Source organism: Polypterus senegalus, chromosome 16 (genome assembly GCF_016835505.1).
Source record: "Polypterus senegalus isolate Bchr_013 chromosome 16, ASM1683550v1, whole genome shotgun sequence".
In the NCBI taxonomy this organism is placed as follows: domain Eukaryota; kingdom Metazoa; phylum Chordata; class Cladistia; order Polypteriformes; family Polypteridae; genus Polypterus; species Polypterus senegalus.
This window is the reverse complement of record NC_053169.1, coordinates 65,027,916-65,043,775: the sequence shown is the minus strand read 5'-3', so window position 1 is coordinate 65,043,775 and position 15,860 is coordinate 65,027,916.

Sequence of the window (15,860 nt, the reverse complement as noted above, 5' to 3'; positions counted from 1 at the left end):
CAGCACCTCGAGCTCAGGGTCGCTGAACTGGAGGAGGAGTTGGCTGACCTGCGTTGTAATAGAGAATTGGCGGACTTGGCCCAGGTGTCCTTTAGAGATAGTGTGCACCCCTAAGGTGGCGGGAGGAGATTCCAGACCAGACAGGTAGGAATAGGTGGGTCACGGTCGCAAGGCGTAAGGTAAAGGGTGCACACTGTCCGGGGGCATCAACCCCAGAATTAGAAGTGTCTAACCGTTATCATGTCCTGGCGGAGCTGGACGGTGACTCTGATAATTCTGAGGTGGTAGGCAGGGTTGAGGAGCCCCAACGGGCCACCTCAAAACCAGTTCCCAAAAGAGAGGTAGTGATAGTTGGGGACTCAATCATTAGGGGATTGAAGCGCAGGTGTGCTCCAGAGAGAGAGAGTCTCGACGGTGTGTTGCCTGCCGGGAGCACAGGTGGGAGACCTCCTGGAAGGGTGGATAGGCTCTTGGCCAGAGCGGGGGTGGATCCAGTTGTCATTGTCCACGTTGGAACAAATGACATACATAAGGGTAGTCTGTCAGTTCTGCGATCCAAATTCAAAGAGTTAGGTACCAAGCTGAGGAGCAGAACTGACAAGGTAGTCTTCTCCAGTTCTGCCTGTGCCAGCGCCAGTCCAGGTAAGATTGAGGAGATTAGAAGGCTTAAGCGTGGCTCAAATCTTGGTGCAGGGTAGAAGGGTATAGGTTTATGGGGCATTGGGACTCCTTTTGGAACAGATGGGACCTGTTCCCCGTGACGGGTTACATCTGAACCGAGGGGCACCAATGTATTGGGGAGGCGTATGTGTAGGCTAGTCGAGGATTGTTTAAACTAGGGAATGGGGGCAGGGAGTTTAGGACAGGCCAGATTTAGATCTATACATGGAAGAACAAACAATGGTGTAGAAATAAAAATGCATAGTAATGTAAATTTTAAGCAAACACGTAAAGATAGAAGGATTAACACATTAAAAATAGCTTGCCTTAATGCTAGAAGTATCAAAAATAAGGTAAGTGAGTTGGAGTTGTATGTAGCAGAGCATAATTATGATATTATAGCAATAACGGAAACCTGGCTAAATAACAAAGATGGGGATGAGTGTAACATAGAGGGATACACATTTTTTAGGAAGGATAGACAGAACAGAAAAGGAGGTGGGGTTGCTGTTTATGCCAAACAGGAATTAAATGTAAGTCATCTTCAGTTGGATGATGAGCCCCATCTTAGTGAGGACATGTGGCTTCGCCTGGAAAATATTAGGGAAAAAGGTCTCATTTTAGGAGTGTGTTATAGACCACCCAATTCAGACAGTAATTTCAACACACATCTTTTTAGTAATATCAAAAAGCAAGTTTACAGGGAGATATTATAGTCATGGGGGACTTTAATTATCCAAATATTAACTGGGATAACCTTACAGATGGAGGAGCACAAGAGCAGGAGTTTTTAGAAGTAATCAGCGACTGTTTTTTAACACAGCATGTTAAAGCACCAACAAGGGGTGAAGCCTATCTGGATTTAGTATTCTGTAATAATCAGGATAGAATTGAGGGTGTAGAGGTGATTGAACCACTAGGGTCAAGTGACCATAATGTAATACAATTCTCAGTATTTTGTAAGAGTACAGATGCAAAGACTAAAATTGTTAAGTTGAACTTTAGTAGGGCTAATTTTGAGCAGATGCGACAAAGTCTAAGTAGGATAGACTGGGATAAGCTTTTAAATGTGGAGACAGTCGAGGAGCAGTGGAACAGGTTTAAAAATGTTTTACATGTAATGCAGGACAGATACATACCTAAATTTGGAAGTAATAGGAAACTAAAAAACTCCACGATGGATTAATAAAGATTTAAAAAAGAAGTTGCAAAGGAAAAAACTGCTGTATAAGGCATATAAGACTAATGACTGCAAAGAGAACCGTAGCGTATGAGAAAATGAGGGCAACCATTAAGAAGGATATCAGAGAGGCTAAAAGACAGTTGGAGAGGAATATAGCAGATAAGGCGAAAGAAGACCCCAAGAGATTCTTTCAGTATTTTAGTAGTAAAAGAACAGTTAAGGAGGAGGTCAAGTTCATCAGGAATAGTAAAGTATCTGGTAATTGTAGTAATTGTATCTGGTCCCTTACCAAGATTGTATAGAGGGGATGTGATTTATAGCAGATTGCATTCCTTTCACTGCTGGCTAGAAACCTGGTGTGCAAATAAAAGCATAGCATTTGTGAACAATTGGGATGATTTTTGGGAAAGGCCTGGATTTTTCAGAAGAGATGGTCTTCATCCTAACTGGAAGGGATCTTATGTATTATCCCAAAATATGGCAGCAAAACTGCCTGGTTGACTGATTAGAGCACCATCCAGGCCGCAGTCATGTGATCTTAAATCACAGGCTGTTGTTTATCCCACCTGTTATTTTCCTGAAGCTGTTACCCATAATCCCTGTTGTGGGGCATCCAGTAAATTTAGTCTTGAAACAAACCATAAATTAATTGATAACCAAAAAATAAGGTGTATAATTAGACCAAGGGATAAAACCAGACACTCCACCAGGGGCATCTGTAATAGAAATTTAATTCAAATTAAAACAAAAATATATCAGCAGTTCAGAAAGAACCATGCAGTTTTAAATGCTGTTTATTGAACATTCGCTCTCTTGGCACTAAAGCTGTTTTGGTAAATGATATAATATTAAGTACAAAATCTGATCTGTGTCTTCTTACTGAAACCTGGCTTAGTAAATATGACACTGTTCCCCTAGCTGAGGCGTCACCAGATGGATACTCGTTCCTTCATAAGTCTAGAGATTCTGGTCGAGGAGGAGGCCTTGGAATAATTCATTGTAACAAAATGCAAATCACTCCTAAAAATTTAGGCAACTTTACATCCTTTGAGGCATTCATTTTAAATATTAAAACAGATTCCAACACAATTATAGTGCTAGTCTACAGACCACCAGGGCCATATTCATTGTTCATGACTGAATTTAGCAACCTTCTGTCTGATTTGGCAATAAATTATGATCACGTAGTTCTGATGGGGGATTTTAATGTACACATCGATGTGGAAACTGACACTTTTAGCAAATGTTTTACTTATTTGTTAAATTCAGTAGGATTTTGTCAGATTGTCAAAGGTCCAACTCATAATCATAACCATACATTAGATTTAATTATAACTTACAAAGTTGAAATTCAAAATTTAAATATTACTCCATTAAATGTAGTTATTTCCGATCACTTCTTAATTACGTTTGATTTAGTTCTGCCCATGCCAGCACTCGCAGATTAAAACAAAGACAGTGCGACATCTAGATTGTAATTCTGCTTCAAAATTTATAGATACCTTGAGTAAGTCGAGTGTAATTGTGGAAAACCATTTAGATCAGTTAACATCAAATGTAAACGTGGAAAACAATTTAGATCAGCTAATATCACATTATAATGTGACCTTGAGAGATGCTCTGGACACAGTGGCTCCCCTAAAACAAAAGTGATCAAAGCACATAGAAACTCTCCCTGGTTTAATGAAAACACTCGAGCTCTTAAATTAGAGTGTCGAAAACTGGAGCAGATGGAGAACAACAAAGCTACATGTCTTTCAAATTGCATGGACAGAGAGTGTTAATAAATATAAAAGGCCCTCTTTAAAGCTCGCTCAGAATACTATTCTACATTAATAGATAGCAATAATAAAAATCCTAGGGTACTTTTTAGAGCAGTGGCTAAATTAACAAATGGGAATTCAGATCAACAGTGCAAAATACCAACAGATATTAGCAGTACAGACTTTATGAACTTCTTCAATGAGAAAATTAAAAATATAAGATCCCAGATCTCAGCATCACAGTACAAACCAAATACTAGCTTAGCAGACCCTGTCTCACATTGCATTCAGCACTTTAATAATTTTAATCCTGTAACTGAGCAGGAAGTCTTAACTTTAATTTAAAATGAAGCCCACTACTTGTTCCCTAGATCCAGTGCCAACAAAACTAGTAAAAGTGCAATGGATGTTCTTGTAGCACCAATTCTAAACATTATCAATAGTTCATTATTGCATGGCACAGTACCTGATGCACTAAAAGTGTCAGTCATTAAACCTTTACTTAAAAAGTCAGACCTAGACCCACACATACTAAATAACTATAGGCCTATTTCAAATTTACCATTTCTCTCTAAAATACTAGAGAAAGTAGTCGCCAGTCAGCTTCAGTCACACCTTACGCATTACAATTTATTTGAGAAATTCCAGTCTGGCTTTCGCACTGGTCATAGTACAGAAACGGCACTAACACGGGTTGTAAATGACATTCTGATATCCTCTGATGAAGGAAATTCCACTGTAATTATGTTGTTGGACTTAAGTGCAGCGTTTGACACCATTGACCATTCTATTTTACTGCACAGGCTAGAAAACGATGTTGGGCTTACAGGCCCGTGCTCGCTTGGTTCAGTTCTTATTTATCAAATCGATTCCAGTATGTACAGAAATGTGCTGACAGTACTCCATCATTATACACAGAAGTTGAATATGGTGTCCGCAGGGCTCAGTACTGGGACCTTTACTGTTTTCACTTTACATGCTTCCACTGGGATCTCTCATTAGGAAACATAATGTTAATTTTCACTCGTATGCAGATGACACCCAGTTATACCTTTCATTTAAATCAAATGAAGTTTCTCCGATGTTGTCTTTAATTAGTTGTGTTAGTGAATTAAAGGAATGGATGAATGAGAACTACTTGTCTTTAAATACAGATAAAACAGAGATGTTAATTGTTGGAGGGAATGACGCTGATCACAGCAATATTTTGTCGTCATTTAACTCAGTTGGAATCCCAATTAATTTTACTGAATCAGCCCGCAATCTAGGAGTTATCTTTGACTCTAGCATGTCATTTAAAGCGCATATTACAAAGTCGTCCAAAACCTGTTTTTCCATCTTAAAAATATTAGGAAATTAAGGCGCTTTCTAAATAAACAGGATTGTGAGAAATTAATTCATGCATTTATCTCTAGTAGGATTGACTACTGCAATGCGGTGTTCACTGGCTGTTCAAACTGTTCTCTATACAGCCTCCAGTTAATCCAAAATGCCGCTGCAAGAATTATTACAAGAACAAGAAAATATGAACACATAACCCCAGTTCTTAAATCTTTACACTGGCTCCCAGTTAAATTTAGGGCAGATTTCAAAATCCTCCTTTTAACATATAAAGCATTAAATGGCCAAGGTCCGCTTACTTGTCTGAACTTATCATGACTTACAAACCTGAGCGCACATTAAGATCTCAAGATGCCGGTCTGCTTAGGATTCCAAGGATTAATAAAATAACAGTGGGAGGTCGAGCTTTTAGTTACAGGGCCCCTAAACTGTGGAATGGTCTTCCTGCTTCCATAAGAGATGCCCCCTCGGTCTCAGCCTTTAAATCCCGGCTGAAGACTCACTACTTCAGTTTAGCATATCCTGACTAGAGCTGCTGATTAACTGTACATACTGCATCTCTGTTGTTAGTCATTAGCACTATAACATAAGTAACATGATAATTATATTTGAATACTAACCCTCACCTATTCTGTTTCTTTCTCGGTACCCAAATGTGGCCATTGGTGCCACGCCCACCTGCCAAGTTGTTTGCCTGCCTATGGTAAAGTCATCCCTGATGGAGGATCACAGGAATCATGGGAAAGAGGGGTCCTTTCATCGGAGCAATGTTTCAGCCGTGGCATGGCCAAATGGAGATGCAGCTAGATGGATGAGGTCTCCAGGACTCTAAAAATATCCAAACCTAATTATGTCATATCATCTACTGTTAAACCGTAATTCTAAAATTTTTATTATGCTGTCTTAAGGAATTGTTCTGTTGTGTATATTGTATTGTATTGACCCCCTACTTTTGACACCTACTGCACGCCCAACCTACCTGGAAAGGGGTCTCTCTTTGAACTGCCTTTCCGAGGTTTCTTCCATTTTCCTACAAGGTTTTATTGGGAGTTTTTCCTTGTCTTCTCAGAGAGTCAAGGCTGGGGGGCTGTCAAAAGGCAGGGCCTGTTAAAGCCCATTGCGGCACTTCCTGTGTGATTTTGGGCTATACAAAAATAAACTGTATTATTGTATTGTATAAAGGGGAATTAAAAGATACAGACAATGAAATAGCAGATGCCCTAAACTTACATTTTTCTGAGGTGTTTACAAGTGAGCAAGTGGATAACCTGCCAGAGGTAAACGCAACTACTAAGGAGGTACTGAGGGATTTGGAAATTGTAGAGGGAGAAGTGCTGCTCAGATTAAAGAAGATGAAATCAAACAAATCACCAGGCCCAGATAATATTTATCCTCGTGTTTTTAAGGAGGCTAGTGAGTACATATATAAACCCTTGACACATATTTTTAGGAAGTCACTGTGCACTGGAGATTCCGAAGGACTGGAAAATGGCAAATATCATCCCATTATATAAAAAGGGTGACAGGGCAGATCCAAGCAACTATAGGCCAGTAAGCTTAACAAGCATCACAGGAAAATTAATGGAAGGAATTATTAAGGATAAGATTGAGCAACACATGACAAGGACAGGAGTTATTCTGAACAGTCAGCATGGGTTCAGAAGAGGGAGGTTGTGTTTTACTAACATGTTGGAATTCTATGAGGAGGCAACAAAAGGATACGATCAAAGTGGAGCTTATGATATTATTTATCTGGACTTTCAGAAAGCATTTGATAAGGTGCCACATGAGAGGTTGGGCATCAAGTTAAAGAAGTGGGAGTTCAGGGTGATGTTTTTAGATGGGTGCAGAATTGGCTCAGACACAGGAAGCAGAGGGTGATGGTGCGAGGAACCTCATCAGAACTGGCCGATGTTAAGAGTGGTGTTCCACAAGGGTCAGTGCTAGGGCCGCTGCTATTTTTAATACATATAAATGATTTAGATAGGAATATAAGTAACAAGCTGGTTAAGTTTGCAGATGATACCAAGATAGGTGGATTAGCAGATAATTTGGAATCCGTTATATCATTACAGAAGGACTTGGATAGCATACAGGCTTGGGCAGATTTGTGGCAGATGAAATTTAATGTCAGTAAATGTAAAGTATTACACATAGGAAGTAAAAATATTAGGTTTGAATACACAATGGGCGGTCGGAAAATCGAGAGTACACCTTATGAGAAGGATTTAGGAGTCATAGTGGACTCCAAGCTATCAACTTCAAACAGTGTTCAGAAGCCATTAAGAAGGCTAACAGAATGTTAGGTTATATAGCACGATCTGTGGAGTACAAGTCCAAGGAGGTTATGCTCAACCTTTATAATGCACTGGTGAGGCCTCATCTTGAGTACTGTGTGCAGTTTTGGTCTCCAGGCTACAAAAAGGACATAGCAGCACTAGAAAAGGTCCAGAGAAGAGCGACTAGGCTGATTCCAGGTCTACAGGGGTTGAATTATGAGGAAAGATTAAAAGAGCTGAGCCTTTACAGTTTAAGCAAAAGAAGATTAAGAGGTGACATGATTGAAGTGTTTAAAATTATGAAGGGAATTAGTACAGTGGATCGAGACTTGTATTTTAAAATGAGCTCATCAAGAACACGGGGACATAGTTGGAAACTTGTTAAGGGTAAATTTCGCACAAACATTAGGAAGTTTTTCTTTACACAAAGAACGATAGACACTTGAAATAAGCTACCAAGTAGTGTGGTAGACAGTAAGACGTTAGGGACTTTCAAAACTCGACTTGATGTTTTCTTGGAGGAAGCAAGTGGATAGGACTGGCGAGCTTTGTTGGGCTGAATGGCCTGTTCTCGTCTAGATTGTTCTAATTCTAATTCTAATTCTAATCTGATACTGCTGTTTTCACATAGACGCGCTGTAACAGAGGTAAACTCAGCTCCCTTCTACATCAGACAGAATGCACATACCATTGCTTGCATACTAAAGTGTCAGCAGGCACTTTTCATGGCATTACACACAGTTTTGCGTATGCCCTCTGCACACCACTTGTGACTTTAGGCTTTAGGAAGTAAGTAAATAAATAAAGGTAAATCGTGTCATAAAATGATTTCTTCAAAATGTCACATATATTTGTCTCTTTCTTTTTTTAAAATGTGCGTTGATCACTGCCAGCATGTTGTAGCATACAGCATCTGGCTACCTGCATGTTCTTGCTTGCACTGAATAAGAGACAAATATACAGTCTGACTGAAAGAATCAGACTGAAAAAAAGCAAACATTTAGAAATGGCATTCTTTTACAGCTGATTGGACGCTGTTTGTTTTCAAATAATATTGCATTTGTGCGATGATGTTTTCACATATATGGTCTCTTTCTTTCAGGTGTGTAATAGAAACCACAGCATAGAGAGAAATGCAATATTATTTGAAAATGAACAGCGTTATTTATTTGGCACGAGCATGCTCAAAAAATACATGTGTAATGCCACAAAAAGTGCATGCAGACATGTCCGTGCCAAATAAACAACATTCGACATTTTGAAAAAATCATTTTATGACACAATTTACCTTTATTTATTTACTTACTTCCCAAAGCCTAAAGTCACAAGTAGTGTGCAGAGGGCATGCTCAAAACTGTGTGTAATGCCACGAAAAGTGCCTGCTGACACTTTAGAGTGCAAGCAATGGTATGTGCATTCTTGCTCCGATGTAGAAGGGAGCTGAGTTTACCTCTGTTACAGCGCATCTATGTGAAAACAGCAGTGTCAGATGTGCGGGTGTGGTGTGTTTGGGCTCGTGAACGCGGCTGAGATAATAAAACTGACTAAAAAAAAAAAAACAAAGCTAACCTTTACAAGTATCATAAATTACATCGGCTGTTACAGACTGAAATCAAATGTATGTTTTTATTCTAAAATTGTAAGACTAAGAGCAGTTTACTTCTCAAAACAGAGTTGTGCAGGATCGAACTTGTGACCTTTTGATTCCCAGTCAGCGGCTTATTCTATTGTGCTACAGAGGCAGTTGTAATAAACAGCTGTCAATGTCGTATGTTAAGGCGGCTTTTTGTTTCTGCAGTTATATTTTTGAATAAAAGCACAGTTGCTGTGTTAGATTTGTAGCTTTTGTGAAAGTATTTGTGTGATACTTCAGGCTTCATACATTATATAGTTCATGCCTACATTTTGTCATCTACTAGTAGAATATAAAAAACGTTTCTGTTTTAACAATGTGTTTACACAGTGTTAATTACAGCTTTAAGAGGAAGACACATTTCCCCTCTGAGACCACCAATTGTGTTCTTACAGGAGATTTACATAAATGTTAAGGTTCAATTTCAACTGAAAAGAGACTATAGTGAACTTGGAGTCCTAGTCATGCCAAAAGGTCATAAGGCCTCTAAATGCTCCAAAAAAGACCCAGCCAATCCTCCTTTACCTGCCTGAAGGTTCTCACTTCATTGGGCTTCAGTGGTTAGCTTCAAGCTTTGCACGCTCCAAACAGATTTTAACCTCAAACACAAACCCAAATGCCTCAAAATCAGACCACAGGCCCCACATTGAGAAGGGTGACCATATAGCTTTTGCTTGTATAAATATGGCAAAAATCTTTATAATTTATTGACTTTACAAAAACAGAAAAGTAGAGGCCAAAGCTCCTCGGAACAAAAGGAGGCACTAAAAAGAGTTGCCTAAGAGGAAATACTAGGCAAACAAGGCCCATTACAAATGCCAAAAGAGAAATAAAATAACAGAACAGAAAAATAATTGAGCAAAAAAACAGAGAAAACCAATAATTACAATTGGAATTCAAACAACTATAATAATTAACTGCTGACCTGAATAAATAGACAGAGTGAGACCCTGAGGCTCCACCCACAAAATACAAGGAATGGAGACACTTTTAAGGATATAGAAAACAAATAACAAATGATAGGTAAAACTAACAGATATAATTATAAAAACTTAACAAATAATAACTCAACATCATCTAAACCAACAGTAAAACATAAAATACACACATTCAAACTGACACATAGCAGTACGATTTGTGGCAAAGGCTATTGCATTTATTCCCAAAATATCAGTGCTGACAAGCTCATAACAGCTGGGGACTTTAATTGTCCAATGAAACCAGATTTAGTTAGGTCTTGACCAACTTCATGAAATCTGTAACTCTGTCAATTATCATAACCTCCTTGGCCCACTGAGATTTTTACACCCGCATACAAGACAAGATTCCTTTTTCTCTTCAGTACATCACACTTTCTCATGAATTGATTCTGTATTATTGATAATAACTCTCTAACCGTGCTAGGGTCTTGTAAATATGATTATGTTATTACCTTTGATCAGGGCCGTCTTAACAGAATTATAGGCCCCCTGGCAAAGCAGTGCACAGGGGCCCCTACCTACACAACCACTCACAGGAAATGTAAATAGTCAATAAAATTAAACCTATATTTATTGTATTGGTACTTACAACAAAATCAGTGTTTAAACATTAAAAATCATGCTGTACAGGAAAGATTAATCAACAAGTCACAACATACATAGATTAGCACATGGCCCCTATGCTCATGGGGTCCCTAGGCAATTGCCCAGCATGCCCAAGCATTAAGATGACCCTACCTTTAACCAGGTGCCACTTATTCTACGAGACAAATCATTATGTCCAACTGGCAAAATTTACCTGTGGCATTTTTATCCGTTAATGCAAGCCATAGTGGCACCACAGGGGCATAAATAGTTAAAAAAAGTGTATCTATTTAATAAATGGCAATTTTTTCACACTTTTTAATCAAAATTTGTTTTAAATTGATTTTGTATAAATATGTAATATAACTTCTAAAGTAAACTTTTGCCAGGTGTGTGTCTTTTGTCCCTAGTCATTTTGTACTTTGCCCCCCTCAGAAATATTTCTCATCCTCTACAGCTACAAAAATCTTTTCATAGTGCCCCGAGGCTAACAGAATGAGGAACTGGCCTGTTCTCAGAGATGCTTATCCATCCACCCATTATCCAACCCGCTATATCCTAAATACAGGGTCACGGGGGTCTGCTGGAGCCAATCCCAGCCAACACAGGGTGCAAGGCAGGAAACAAACCCCAGGCAGGGTGCCAGCCTACCACGGTTCCAGAGATGTTTATATATATAATAATTTACAGACGACAAGACTGTAAAACTTAACTCCTTTCACTATTTATATTTATCTATGCAGAAAGTATGTATTATAAAAAAAATATTAATTAGGAAATTCACTTTTACTGTTTGTAATTATATATACACAGTATGTTACTTTTGTAATTTTTGGGTTCATATATTGCATTTTGCTGAATGCTGAAATAAGTAAGAGAATATTTTATTATTAATCTTTCGTTGACACATGTTTTTCTGGTCTCAGAAATTCAGATAGGGAGCTCACCCAATGGTTTCACTAAATGGGAGGCAGGTCTTAGGAACAAGAAGTAACAGGAGCTCCAAGACTACATAGTTAAAACAAATCTGTTAATTTCCTTCACTAAGTTTTGAGACAGCATCTCCACAAATTATTGTGAGACGCAGGGAGACCAGGGACAAGAAATGGTTTAAATCTAAAGGAACAATGGAAAATCAAAAGAGGAGTCAAAACAGAAATGAAACCTAGCACTAGGCTTACTTGGAGATAAACTAACTAGACTAGAAAGTTTTGCTTAAAGGAATTTATTTATGAAGGGATAACACTAAGTTGCTGAGCTTCTGTATTTATACCAGAACTTTTGAAATATTTTAGGTCATTAAAGCACTGCTAGTGAACATGTGACAAAAACTGTGTCGCATAAACAAAATACAGAAATAACCAAAATGAAAAAAATTAACTTTGTCTAAATAATAAAAGTAGTTTTAAATACCACAACATTAATTTCTATAATAAAAAACTAACATTCTGCACAATGAATGATGTTAATTTATGACACTAAGGACTAGACACAGAAGTCAGGAATTGCAGGGTTGAATCTTAAGGACTGCAGATGTCACCACTACCTTCAAATTTCTCCTACCTGTGATTAGAAAAAGGTGATGATGAAAACACAGATAGATAGACTGAACCTGTGTCTGAAGTTCTGATGTGAATAGCACATCAAGAGAAAGGAAATGTAGGAACCAGAAAGCATGTTGGACAGGATGGAAGAGCAAAGTAGGCCTAACTGAAAGATGTACCAAACACAAAAGTAGGACAAGAATGAGTTAAAGAGACAAGGATGAGAAAGCAGAGATTGCTTTGGCTGTAATGCAGCAAGAAATAACATCTCTACAATAACAAACTGAGGTCAACAAAGAAAGCTGCTGTGATAAAGCAGGGAAGAACTTTGGTGGGTTAATACAGAATGTAGGGATATGTGAAAGAGACTAATCAGCCCAATAGTTATACTTGTTAAGGGACTAAGATTTAGAAAGTTAAATTGTGGGAGTGGAGAGAATTGGTGAAATTAGGAGTTAATAAGGGGGTGGCCAATATCACATTCTAGTTGTCATTTGACTTAGGTTTAGCAATCCGTGTCATTCATGTCAGGGCAATAAAATAAATTACACACTTCTTGTGTGGGTCTCAGAACAAAACCAAATATATGAGACAGTCAGTTGAAAGAAGGGTAATGGTCAGTCAGTCATTGTCCATCCCATTATATCCTAACACAGGGTCACGGGGGTCTGCTGCAGCCAATCCCAGCCAGCACAGGGCCCAAGGCAGGAACAAACCCCAGGCAGGGCGCCAGCCCACCACAGGACACACGCACACACACACCAAGCACACACTAGGGATAATTTAGGATCACCAATACACCTAACCTTCATGTCTTTGGACTGTGGGAGGAAACCAGAGCACCCGGAGAAAACCCACGCAGACACAGGGAGAACATGCAAGCTCCAGGCAGGGAGGACCCAGGAAGCAAACCCAGGTCTCCTTACTGCGAGGCAGCAGTGCTACCACTGCGCCACCATGCTGCTTGCCGCTTGCCGCTTACCTACATTATGTTTCCAGAAAAATTTCAAATGTTGCAATCTTTTTGGTTCTTCTTATAAGTAGATTAGGACTGCTAGCTGTTTTTCGTATAAATATCTTCTCAGCTTCAATCTCATATTCTTCTTCTTTTTCTTTAGGCTGCTCCCATTAGGGGTTGCCACAGCAGATCATCTTTTTCCATATCTTACTGTCCTCTGTATCTTGTTCTGTTACACCCATCACCTGCATGTCCTCTCTCACCACATCTGTAAACCTTTTCTTAGGCATTCCTCTTTTCCTCTTGCCTGGCAGCTCTATCCTTAACATCCTTCTCCCAATATACTCAGAATCTCTCCTCTGTACATGTCCAAACCAATGCAATCTTGCCTCTGACTTTATCGCTCAACTGTCCAACCTTCTAATGTACTAATTTCTAATTCTGTCCATCCTCGTCACACCCAATGCAAATCTTAGCATCTTTAACTCTCCCACCTCCAGCTCTGTCTCCTGCTTTCTTGTCAGTGCCACCGTCTCCAACCCATATAACACAGCTGGTCTCACTACCGTCCCGGATTATACAACCTAATACATTTTTATTTATTTAGTATTGTGATTTTGATGCCTGAATGCAGCCCATAAAGGTTAACAAGTTGGACTACAGCATTAAAGATTTGAGAGACACTGCCAAACTGCTATTGGGGAGAATGAAATAAGGTCCACTCAAGCAGGAAATGAAGGACAAGAACCTATAGTAGAGCAACAGATAGAGCAGTCAAGCATCACAGAAATGGCAAGAGAGTGCAAGGCATTAGGTCAAACACAATAGGATTGGAAGGAAGCTCTCACAAGTAGTCAGTGGTAAGCATAAATTAAAACAGGTATTAAGAGGGTTTTTCCTAGGTTAAATACTTGTAACTCAGGCTTAACAGAATAAGTAATTGTTGTCATTTAGTCACAGAATCTTTATGAATGGACTCGTGCAGTGATAGAGTTTTCACTAATAAAACAATGATGCATACAAATATATACAGTCTGGTACTTTAAACATAATCCATTTTTACAATATGTTTTTATTTTCGAAATGTATTTCTTTATAAATTATTGACTCAATGGATGTTTTTGTGATTATAAGGGTCTGCAAACTAATGAACTAAATGGAAACTGCCTATGTTATTTTACGATGTACATGATTTCATATTTTGTTTGTAATAAAGAAGTAATATCATAATGTAATTTAATTCTGTTAAAATGGGATACATAAACAATAGATCTGTTAGTCTCATAAAGGATTCCCAGTCACTTTGGCACTCCCCAGTCACACTCTGTATAGGGTGGTCCATATCTAATTATGCAATTTTCATTAATCTATATACGTTTTTATTACAGAAAGAATTCACAAAAAATTATTTTTGTTACTGATAGATGGCAGCAAAATCAGTGAATTAATTCAATGCAAGTCCATTTTTGCTTATTACAAGATATTTTGAACAATTCTTTTGTCTTGTATTGTTTTCCTGCATTGCATTAAAAGTTGCATAATTAGATCTGGACCACCCTGTACTATTGGGTGCTTTCAGAGAAATTTGCCACTAGGGGGAGGGTCTCATGGCCATTGGATAACCTGAAAGTGGTTAAAAAGGGGTTACCTAGAAGTGTTTCTGGACCTCCGTTTAAGAGTCTCTTTCAATTATTACTTTGCCAGCTTAGAGTTGAAATGTAGCTGGTGATGATGGAGTGATTGGATGGGGAAAAAAAGATACGTGGGGAGAGGTGAATAAAACTGTAAGGATGAACAGAGCATGGTGTTAGTAGGCACATGAACTAGTCAACCCATAGGTAGCCAGATGTCCAGCGTGTAGGGAGCCCAGAAGGCTTAGCTTTTTGTTGATTTCTCCCATTTATATAGTTTATTTTCCTTCTTTTGATTGTTCATTGGGTTGCCTAATTAAACCCATTTTTTATCATTTCAGCAATTCTGGTCTTTATTTGGTTTGGGGACAGCATTTTTATGCAGTGAAGTATATTTGGCCCTTAAATTTCATGTGCTGAAAAATATTTATAATAGTTGTTTACCTCTAATAGTCAAAAATAAACATTGTTCACACATCAAATATGGACTCTTAATATTATAAACTCTACATGTGTAATAGCTATTAGTGATCGGTATTTGTGTGTTCAGAACTTTGTGTAAATCAATAAAATGTTTCATTGTTTCAAAGGGTCAAAGTAAAGTTACCAGAGTTGCATATAATTTTCCTAATAAATATTAAAAAACAATTTCTTTATTGGAGTTTGTAATTCTGCTGTGTGTGTTTTTTAGCTATTCTAAAATCATATTTACCAAGTTTAGGTTTTTATAACAGTGGATGGTAGTAAATTCTACATTTGAAGAGTGGTGTGAAATGGAAAAATGAATACCAAATATTTTAGAAATTGTTAACTGTATTTACACATCATCCAGTCATTTCTACTATACACTTATTGTAATTCACGGTGGCATAAACTGTCAGGCACAGCATTAGCCAAATCTAATTTCTCAGTGATATTCCGTTTCCAGGATACTTCAAACCCTCTTAGAGCAATCTGAGAAATACAGAATATCCCCTCTCATTCAATAAAACTGAAAAAGAAAAAGTGATAGTTATTTTTAGACACATCTAAACATTTAGTGATACTTAAATTGTGAATTCTATGAATATTTTGAATTTTGGTTTGAACTTATTATCTACTCTCCTTAATACAATTTTTTTTACAAACACTGCATTTAGTATTTTAATATAGTGCAAATAAGCCATAGATTAAAAGCAGAGTAGAGATGCGATGGGGTCATTATTGGATTCAGGGAGGTCTTTCAGGCTTCTTCAACAAATATTTTGATTTCAATTTATTCTTATTAAACACAAAATCACATTAAACACATTATTAAACACAG